This window comes from Delphinapterus leucas, chromosome 7 (genome assembly GCF_059928025.1).
Source record: "Delphinapterus leucas isolate spDelLeu-1000000601 "Yukka" chromosome 7, BTC_Dleu_Yukka2, whole genome shotgun sequence".
Lineage (NCBI taxonomy): Eukaryota > Metazoa > Chordata > Mammalia > Artiodactyla > Monodontidae > Delphinapterus > Delphinapterus leucas.
Genome location: NC_143135.1, coordinates 48,428,459 through 48,439,038, shown reverse-complemented (window position 1 = coordinate 48,439,038; position 10,580 = coordinate 48,428,459). Strand labels below are relative to the sequence as shown.

At 42.3% G+C, this 10,580-nt stretch overlaps 2 pseudogenes; both read right to left on the bottom strand.

The window, feature by feature from the left end:
• Positions 1 to 873: 873 nt before the first annotated feature.
• LOC111169197 (TBC1 domain family member 12 pseudogene) lies at positions 874 to 1,510 on the bottom strand (annotated as a pseudogene).
• On the bottom strand, positions 1,510 to 2,365 carry LOC149748725 (TBC1 domain family member 12-like; annotated as a pseudogene).
• Positions 2,366 to 10,580: the final 8,215 nt, after the last annotated feature.

Sequence of the window (10,580 nt, the reverse complement as noted above, 5' to 3'; positions counted from 1 at the left end):
TAAGCCATAACAATTTAGTAGATTCTGATTTTGTAAACTGAAATGAAACATCTTTAGATGATGTTTTATTCTCCCTACTTGATTCCCCTTCCAAATTCAGAAATTTTTATTAAATATTCTTACTTTTAAATGGTAACTTAGTTATTTGCATAGGTTCAATAAGAATCTACCCTCCTTTTTACTAAATATAATTGGAAAAATGGTTATGTAATCAAGGCCTTGTCTGGAATGTCATATTTGAAAATGATGCTTATTTAATTGGGTACGACCAGTCACTGTCTTTTTTTCCCCTAAAACTATTTTAAATGTTTTTGCATTCAAACATTCACCCCCAGATTATGGAGTATGAACTAGCCATTTACACTTTTTCTTTTGTAAAATGGCAATGCTTTTTAAAAATAATATTGTCAATAGGCTGCTCATTTCTGTTACTTCAGACACAAAATTCAAAATCAGCTTTTTTCCACCCTTGATTCTTTTAGATTGCTCCAACTTTCTTCCGTGTGCTTACATAGGAAACAAAATACTGTTATAAAAAAATGCTTTTTTTTAATGTTTCAATTAGTCTGTTAATTATGAAGATTAGCTGTTCAAAGCAGTACTGTTGGGCTTCCCTGGTGGCACAGTGGTTGAGGGTCCGCCTGCCGATGCAGGGGACACGGGTTTGTGCCCCGGTCCGGGAAGATCTCACATGCCGCGGAGCAGCTGGGCCCGTGAGCCATGGCCGCTGATCCTGTGCGTCCGGAGCCTGTGCTCCGCAACGGGAGAGGCCACAACAGTGAGAGGCCCGCGTACTGCAAAAAAAAAAAAAAAGCAGTACTGTTATTCTTGTCTCCTTGTATCCTCCATTACTGACACAAAGACCTAAGTCCCCTAACTGGTGCTTTTCTGTATCTGAATGGCTGCAACACAGCCGAACAGCTTTTCTGGTGTGAGATCCTCTGCCAATTTATTTAGAAACTGTGCTATGTGAATAAAGTATACCTGAAGGAAAATGTATTCATATAACTGGAGGATTCCTGTCCCAGTTCTAAATAAAAATTCCTCCCCATCTCTGCAAAATACATCCCAGCCTGGACTGGCTGGATCAAGTAGAATAGTGACTTGTGATGCTATGTGAATATCTAGTCTAGCAAGTATATGCCAGTGTGAAAACGTAAGACTACTTGATATGGAGAAAATGTGTAAAGAGACTGCCCTCAAAGAATACTTCAGATGTTCCAAAATATTTCAACATCTTGCTGCAATCCACACAGAAAAAGTCCAGTTGGGATGGCTTATTCATGCGATTTCCAAATGCAATGAAGGCAACTGCCTCTTCCAAACTGAGAATGAACAATGCCACAATGAAAGACACCCCTTGGACATAACCAACATCAGGTCTGTAACATGAATATGCTCCTGAGATACTGTATAAAACATCCTGATATGGACCATCCTTCTGAAAGATGTAGAGAGATGGAAAGGCATAGGATATATCCACCTTAATTCCAGACCAGCATCTGAAGAATCATCATTCTGGACCAGCATTATAGAGAATTATATGTTTAGATAGAAGTTGTTGGGGCTTCCCTGGTGGCGCAGTGGTTGGGGGGTCCGCCTGCCGATGCAGGGGACACAGGTTCGTGCCCCGGTCCAGGAAGATCCCACATGCCGCGGAGCGGCTAGGCCTGTGAGCCATGGTCACTGAGCCTGTGCGTCCGGAGCCTGTGCTCCGCAATGGGAGAGGCCACAACAGTGAGAGGCCCGCGTACCGCAAAAAAAAAAAAAAAGTTGTTTTACTGAAGCTTTCCCACCATTTCTTTCCTTTGGGGAGGAATACTGCATAAAGTTCAGGAGTGATAATTATTTAGTCCACTTACTACAGCTAGACTCCAAGCTTTACCATGAACACTAGGGGGCAATCCCTGCGCCTCAATTCTCTAAGCTTTTTCCTACTATGAATTTCTTCCCTCGTCCAAATTACCATTGCATTTGCAATATTTTCTTCTTAATTTTTTTTAATGTACTGCTTTAATTTCTCAATTTTAAGACTCAGCTCAAAGGTCTTGTGTTCTCGTCACTGATTTGGCAGGAAGATTTTCTTGGAGTAAGCAAAGATTTCAACAGGACACAAAAGCAATCGTCAATCATATGATGGCCCATACTCAAGAATCAGAAAGGTGGTAGAAGGTGGCTCAAATTCAAAATTCTTATGTCTTAAAGACTGAAACGGTGATTTATAGGTCCTCCCTGTTCATGCTTTTTTCCTGCTGAATGTTTTTTGGATTTTCTGAAGATTCTCTCTGGGAGGGACTTTATCAAATAATTTCCAACAAGGAACACTGTGGACAACTGATCTGAGTTCCTTTTGTCCTTTTTGGAAAAGGTTTCAGACAACCAGGGGCGGGTAGAGGGGCTCTCTGGAAGAGGAGGGAGAGAATAACGCCCTCTGATTACCATCTGCTTCAAGTTCATGGTCTTTGGTATCTGCAGCCGCCAGGCAGCTGCTTTGCCGAGGACAGGCTGCCCATACCAGCAGTGACCTCATCACCAGGCCCCTCCAGGTGGACATGACCACAGGAACAAGGGAAGAGGCTCCCTGCCCACCTGGGGAAGCGTGGCTGGTGCCTGACCAGTCACTTTTAGGGAACTAAGGTTGACTTTATTGAAACTGTGCTGACAAAACCCTCCTGGTACCTGGCTTACAGGGTCCAGCTGGTAAGGAAGCTCACTTCCATGACCGGCCAGGAGGCTACAGATGTTTTGAGGACTTTGAGAGGAGAGGAAGTCACCCAAAGCGTATAAGTACTGCAGATGAAACCTGGTGGATCAAGTTTCTTGGGCGTGGCTACCTAGCCTCAGGATAGCAAGTAATAGAGGATCTTAGAAGTCCAACCTGAGATTCCTTATGGAAACCTCCAGCAGAGTAAACTTAAAGAAGGCCTTTATGCTAAACTAACATTCTTGCTGCACCTATGTAAATAATCAGGCCAAATCTAATGAGGCCACATTCATTTTGTGATCAGGAATCTTTGAAATTCTTTTTGATCAAAAGTAGGGAAACTGTAGGGGAAATTTTGTGCTTAAATGGAAAAATAAGTGTTTATTTTAAAGCAAACCTGGGTTGTCTGATTCTGATTCTGTAAACTGTAGATAACTGACAGGAATGCCAAATAATTCTTGTCTATAGACATGCAAACAAATTCTATATGGGGAGAAATAGTCAAAAGAACAATTTTGGCTCTATTTGTACATTCTTTTCCATATTCCTGACCTATAACTGTGTCTGTTATTGATTAATATCCTTTGACCCAGTTGTATCACTTCACTTGTTTTCTATGAATGAGTTAAATAAAATCTTCAACTTGTGTTTATTCTTATATCTGTATGAGAGTCATGATTTTACCTGCTTTCGAAAATTATCTTTTAATGCCTGCTTGGAACTAAACCACCCTTTAATGGCTGATCACCTGTGCCCTGAGTCTTCGCCTCAGCCCCAGAGGGCCTTACAGACTTTCAGACAACAGCATCAAAGAGACTTTTGAGGCGGCCCAGTTCGGTGACCTTCCAAACAACATAGCACAGGAACTTCCTAGAGGCTCTATGGCGGCAGCCCTACAGTTTGAGGTGGCCTGAGACTTCTTGGCTGACATTGTCCTGGCTCCTCTTAAAGGCTGTGTACACCCCAAAAGTACACTTCAGGAGAAAAATACACATTTAAGACCCTCATAGACTAACTCTCACAGACAAGAGTGAGATAGTTGAAGCCCTGCCACATGGGGTTTCAGAAGCTTGTTTAAAGCCATGTGAAGCTTCATGCTTGTGTCTAGATGGCAGGTAGACTGGGGGCGGGGGGCTCATATTTTCCTCAAGGAGGACACCACATGGTCAAGCAAGTCATGACCCAGGAGAGCACAGCCTGTGGTAAAATCGGTGTGTGAAGATGCAGGTGGCCTGAGCTGCTGCACAGGTATCCTTTGCATTCTTCTAGCAAGCGATTATCATGTTATCGTCTATGAACTGACCTGGGATGTATTAGCCGTCTCTAAAGTTGGATGCACACATCTCAGGAACGATTACTCAGGACAGCCTTTCTTAATTTTCATGTTTGCGTATGTGTTTAATATATTAGTAGTACATGCATATAATTTGCAAATACACATATATTGAGGTTGCACGTCCAACTTTTTTCTCATAGGATGTGCAATCAAGATTAGAAAATTGGATATATCATGTAAACATCTTGCTACTGCGTTTCCCAAGTAGACTCACCAAATTGGTATTGGGAAGGTTTGACCATTGTGCACATTTATCCCACAATTCATTCAGAAAAAGCATGCCAACCTTGCTGATTATTTTCCTGAGAATTTGTCCTCTGAAATTAAGGACTTTATCTTGCTCGTTTCTCTATTTCTAATACTTAGAAAGGCGATTGGAACATAGTAAATACTCAATATTTGTTTAATGAATTTCACAGTGGTTTAACTCAATATCCTATGTTTAACAATCACTCCTCCACTATATTGGCCTTCATGGCTTAGAAATCGGAAACCTTATTTTTATAACACGGATGTGGATGAACATATTCACCAAGAGTCATGTGGAAGTTTCCTTAGAATGCCAGACCTCATAAATCTTGTTAGTCCCATACACTTTGACCAGAGCCATATTCAGTTCTACTTAGGGTGACCAACCATCCCAGTTTTCCTGAGACCGAAGGTTTTCTTGGGACAGAAGACTTTTGGTATTAAAACAGGGACAGTCCTAAGCAGACCGAGATGGGTTGGTCACCTCAGTTCCACTGGGCACCTGTAAAGAACTGTTCCTTTTTCTCTACGATGTTGTAAACGAGCAGTAGCACGTGAACATCAGCTTTCTATGGACCCTAGAAAGCAGGACAAGATGAAACAGCCCCAGAGTGGGGGTACACATATACTTTTCTCAGTCCTGAATAACATTGCTTAAAATCACCACCATTGCTGATCAGTTTTCAGTGCCCAACACAATAGTGCTTGGTCTTATTCACAAAAGGATACAGACTTGTGAAGATATGATGGTATTGTACCCTCTCCCCAGGCTGTGAAACAAAGTGTGGGTTAGCTGCATATTTATAACCACCCTCCAACATAAGAGCATACCCAAAAAAAGACCCAAAGCTGGAGATGTCCCTTCTTGGTTTTTTTTTTTGTCCTTCTCTTTTGTAACTGGACCACCCAAATGAACCACATACTGGAAACCTGAGGCTGTCCACATGGTGAGATCTGACAAAAGTTACATTGTGATGATGCCCAAAGGTGATGTTTCACAGGGTTGTGGTCCCTCACAGCCATAGCAGGGTGGGGGAGAACAGCCATTGAACACAAAGACCACCTTAGTTTCTTGATCAGGGAGAAACCATCCAGGAAGTGGTGCCTGACAAACCCTTGCCCCCCAGGAAGACATGGCATGTTAGATAACCCCTCATCTGTGAGCCAAATAGCACAAACTTTGGATGAAAAGGAGCAGCAATGAAGGGGGTGATAGAGGCAGCTCTTTTTCTGGTGAGAAGTAAAGCTTATACACAGCCAAAACTTATGGACATCAGCATAACCACTGAAAGGGGTCGGTGTCTTATTCTATTCTCCTCATCTGCTCGGGGCTGTCTTGTTGAGAGCTGGCCCGGGACTCACATATACTGACTCAGAACCATGTTAAAAACTGTGAGCAGGACCCCACTATTCACCAGAAAGGCCCTGGCTTCTGGCAACTTCTGCGAAGGTTAAAGAATCCAGAAAGTGGCTGATTAAGGTTTTGTCCTGTATGTTCAACAGCTTTCCACCCTAAGCCACATGTTAGCCACCTGTCACCCCCAACCCTGGACAACTGAAGTCCACGGGATGTGTTTGGGTTCATTACCTGACCAGAAGAATGTTTTATTTATCCTCTGTTCACCCCATTTTTTCTAACAGTCCCTATTAACGTTGGCAACACATCTGCAACAGGCTTTGAATTACTCTAACATATTTGATGTTCTGGGTAAGTTCAGCTGCCATCTCCACCACAGAACAGTGATTTGTTTGACCCCTATCCAAGCTGCCAGAGCTGAATGTAATATTCAGGATACATTTACTTCAGGTTTTATTTAGAATCTCTGGGTATCCCTTTGGCCATTTTCTGGGATGTTAAACAAAAATAAAATCCATGGAAATATTCAGTAGCCCCAGTATGATCCACAAGCCTTTTCCAGTGCATATCACTTTCCAGAAATTTATCTACCCCCAGACATCATTCTTTGGGGTCCCAGTTACCTCCAAGCTTCCCCTGAACATTTCCCTATTTTCCTATCTCAGAAGCCCTCTGCACTCCCTCCACTGGGTCCCGGCTGAGCTGGGTAACCCAGCGCAATGGACAGTGACTTGGCTGCCATGACAGGCTGTACAGGTGGCCTTGGCACAGCAACTATGGTTGTGGGAGGCATAGCTCTCAAGTGGGCTCGCAGCTCTGTCTTAAAATCTTCCTTGTTGGGCTTTCCTGGTGGCGCAGTGGTTAAGAATCTGCCTGCCAATGCAGGGGACACGGGGTTGAGCCCTGGTCTGGGAAGATCCCACATGCCACAGAGCAACTAAGCCCGTGAGCGACAACTACTGAGCCCGCGAGCCTAGAGCCCGTGCTCTGCAGCAAGAGAAGCCACCGCAATGAGAAGCCTGTGCACCGCAATGAAGAGTAGCCCTCACTCGTCGAAACTAGAGAAAGCCTGCGCACAGCAACGAAGACCCAATGCAGCCAAATAAATAAATTAAATAAATAAATAAATTTATTTAAAAAAAAATTCTCCTTGTTATTTTCAGGCAGACTGCTGACAGGCCTGGTCAGCATCCACTGACCTGAATGCCCTTTTCTACATCATCAAGTCCCATTTTAACTTCCTGCTGTGATGATGACATTTATCTTCACTGGATTCACACAGTATCTCTTTTCACTTTCTGTGTAATCACACCTAAATCACAATCAGAAAATAGTATTTAAAAATAACTGTTAAATGCCTCTGAAAAATGCACACACATAGACATACACTTGCCCTTTTGTATCTTTTTTTTTAACATCTTTATTGGAGTATAATTGCTTTACAATGGTGTGTTAGTTTCTGCTGTATAACAAAGTGAATCAGATATACATATACATATATCCCCATACCTCCTCCCTCTTGCATCTCCCTCCCACCCTCCTTATCCCATCCCTCTAGGTGGTCACAAATCTCCTAGCTGATCTCCCTGTGCATCAGAAAGAGAAAAGCAAATACCGTATGCTAACACATATATATGGAATCTAAAAAAAAAAAAAAAGCTTCTGAAGAGCCTAGGGGCAGGACAGGAATAAAGATGCCCTTTTGTATCTTGCCCTAAAAATCATTTCTGGCAGTAAGTCAGAAAGAGAAAGACAAATACCGTATGCTAACACATATATATGGAATTTAAGAAAAAAAAATGTCGTGAAGAACCTAGGGGTAAGACAGGAATAAAGACACAGACCTACTAGAGAATGGACTTGAAGATATGGGGAGGGGGAAGGGTAAGCTGTGACAAAGCAAGAGAGTGGCATAGACGTATATACACTACCAAACGTAAGGTAGATAGCTAGTGGGAAGCAGCTGCATAGCACAGGGAGATGAGCTCGGTGCTTTGTGACCACCTAGAGGGGTGGGATAGGGAGGGTGGGAGGGAGGGAGACGCAAGAGGGAAGAGATATGGGAACATATGTATATGTATAACTGATTCACTTTGTTATACAGCAGAAACTAACACACCATTGTAAAGCAATTATACTCCAATAAAGATGTAAAAAAAAAAGTGCTAGATTAAAAAAAAATCACTTCTGGCAAATAATCTTACATAGTTTTGCTTGTTTTTATTTCACTCTGCTGGTGGCACTGGTATTGTCTGATCGTGGTGCCTTTCTGTTGACACATCCAAGAACCCTGTTGCATTATAACAAAGGCACAAATAGGTGTCCTGGTAATGGGCGTTAGTATTTCTGAAAAGAAAAAGAACAAAATCTCCCCCCAAGTCCCTACGAGAATACTTCCGCACAAACCTGCATTATTTGGTTTTTTGGTTTTTTTGTTCTTGGTTTTGTTTTGTTTTGTTTTAATGTAATGTCTTTGGTGAGGCAAAGGGGCTACCCTAAATTAATGTTGCATCTTTTTCCTTCATTGTATGCCAGGAGAATATTTTCCATCCACTTCTTAATTGTAGATATCCGAATAGGGAACAGCCTGCATAAGGTTCAGAGCAGGGATCAATCGACTGTGAGGTTCAGCAACCTCAGCACTATGAACATTTTGGACAAGTTAATTCTTGTTGGGGGCACTGTCCTGTGCTTTGTAAGATGTTTAGCAGCATCACTGAGCTCTACATACTAGATGCCACTCGTGATACTCAAAAATGTCTCCAGACACTGCCAAATGTCCCCTGGGGGCAAAAGTATCTCCAGTTGAGAACCACTGGTGTAGAGAAAAGATTGTGATTGACTAGTTTGGATGGAATGCTTTGTCCTGTCCAGTGAACTGTGACCAGGGGACAGGAATCAGGAAATTAGGACATAACTCTAGCTAAATCTATGCCGCTGCTCCTTTAAGGGGTTCTGGGAAATCCATCCACTAAGAGTCTAACGCATTGCAGAGATTCTCTCTACAGTTTGGCTTCTATAGCTTTGCTCTTTGTTGATGATGTTAAACTGTTTAATATTTTTTTATCTTTTTTACTTTTGTCTGTTGGTATTGAGATTTCTTGTCTTATTTTGGAAGCATGTCTTCTGTTTTCAGGTGTTTCTGTTAGCCTTACAGTTTTCTGCCATCTTCAAATAAGCCTTAAGTTCATTTTGGTTTAATCTAGATCAGAGCTCCATTTTTCCTATTCAATTCCCTCTTATTAGTATAAGCTGAAAACTCCTAGGCAAACGTGTGGGTCTTACTGTGTCTGTCCTTTAGGGAAAAAAGTGGGAGAGGCCACGATCATAACCAAATACATTATGCTCACTTGCTTATATATCCTGGAAGTCTAGGGTCATATTAGTGGCTAAATAACAAAGACTTAGAGGAGCAACCCTCTCCCTTCACTATCATAAGGTTTAATATATTTAACAGTCTGTCTAGGTAATATACTTGAAAGTCAAAGGACCATGAGTCTGTTTGAAGCATTCTGTTAAGTCCCCCAACCCACTGACCTGGAGAAAAGATCAAGATCCCACCCCTTCCTTTGAGAGGTAGGTTGCACTGAGTTATTGGTAGGACAGAAGAGAAATCCTATAACACAGTATCTTCCTTCTGAAACAATAATAGTTGAAAGATCTACACTTCCAGGAGCATGGTGAGAGCAGTAAGATTCCCTCTTTGGGAAAACTTACCCTGGTTGGAGCAAGGGCAGGGAGGTATAACAGAATATTGGAGCACTGGCAATGGTAAGGCAGAAGAGGGCTTGAGGAAAAGAGACTCCCAGTGACAGAACAAAGAGCTCCCAGGAAAGTAAGCAGAGGAAACTGTGTGGTGGTGACAATATAACAGCAGTCATCCCAGAGTTGTGTGCAGTTGAGAACTGGTGTCTCTCAAAATGCAGAAGCTTCATCTACTTGTGCCTAGTAGAAAACACATCATGGGCATCAATCCCCAACAAAGGTGGAGGCACAGACACCTACCAGCAAACAGGCAGTTATGAAAGGGGATGATAACCCCCGTCTGTTTTGAATGGACTTGCATTAATGTATTTCCGTCACTGATTGGTGGTATGGGTGGGAAACAGGTGCACAGGAGGCAGGTTTTACGGTTCAGAGAGGACATATCAGTTCCATTTCTCTTACCTAAAGCATGTTTTTGGAAAGAGCTTCTTGGCACCGGGGTAGAAAGAGAGGGAAGCTAAGCTAATAATTATATACCAAGGCCCCAAGCATTTTTATGACTTCTAAATAAACATGTAGCATTGTGAAGGACCAAAAGATAAATTCAATATATCCCTGCTCTCAAGGAGCTTACAGTGTAGTGGGGAATGGAACAATTACACAAATAGACTATAGCAAATATACAAGAATGCTACCTTGGCTAAGAGGAGGAGGAGGCCACGAGGTTTTGAGAAGATCAAAAATAGTGTTTTAGCCAACTGAGTATATCAGGTAGATTGGAACAGGGATATTTCAGAGATGACTTCAGGAGCTCAAATCAGAGGCAATGAGACTCTGAATGAGGATAATAGCAATAAAACAGAAATGAGGGACTAGCTTTATGAAATGTTGCATAGCTAGCTTCTTCAAGATTTGTTAACTAATGCACATATTGGAGATGATTGAAAGGGAGGAAACAAAATGTTTGAGCATTAAGAATGGAAATATAGTTCACAGAAGTAAGGGGAAAATGAAATGAGGTGGAAGATGACAAGCTTACTTTCTGAGATGCTGCTTTAAATACAGCATACAAGGGAATTCCCTGGCTGTCCAGTGGTTAGGACTCCGAGCTTCCACCGCAGGGAGCACAGGATCGATCCCTGGTCAGGGGAACTAAGATCCCGCAAGCTGCGTGGCACGGCCAAAAAAAAACACAGTATACAAGAGGTTGGTGATTATGTAGGATGAGG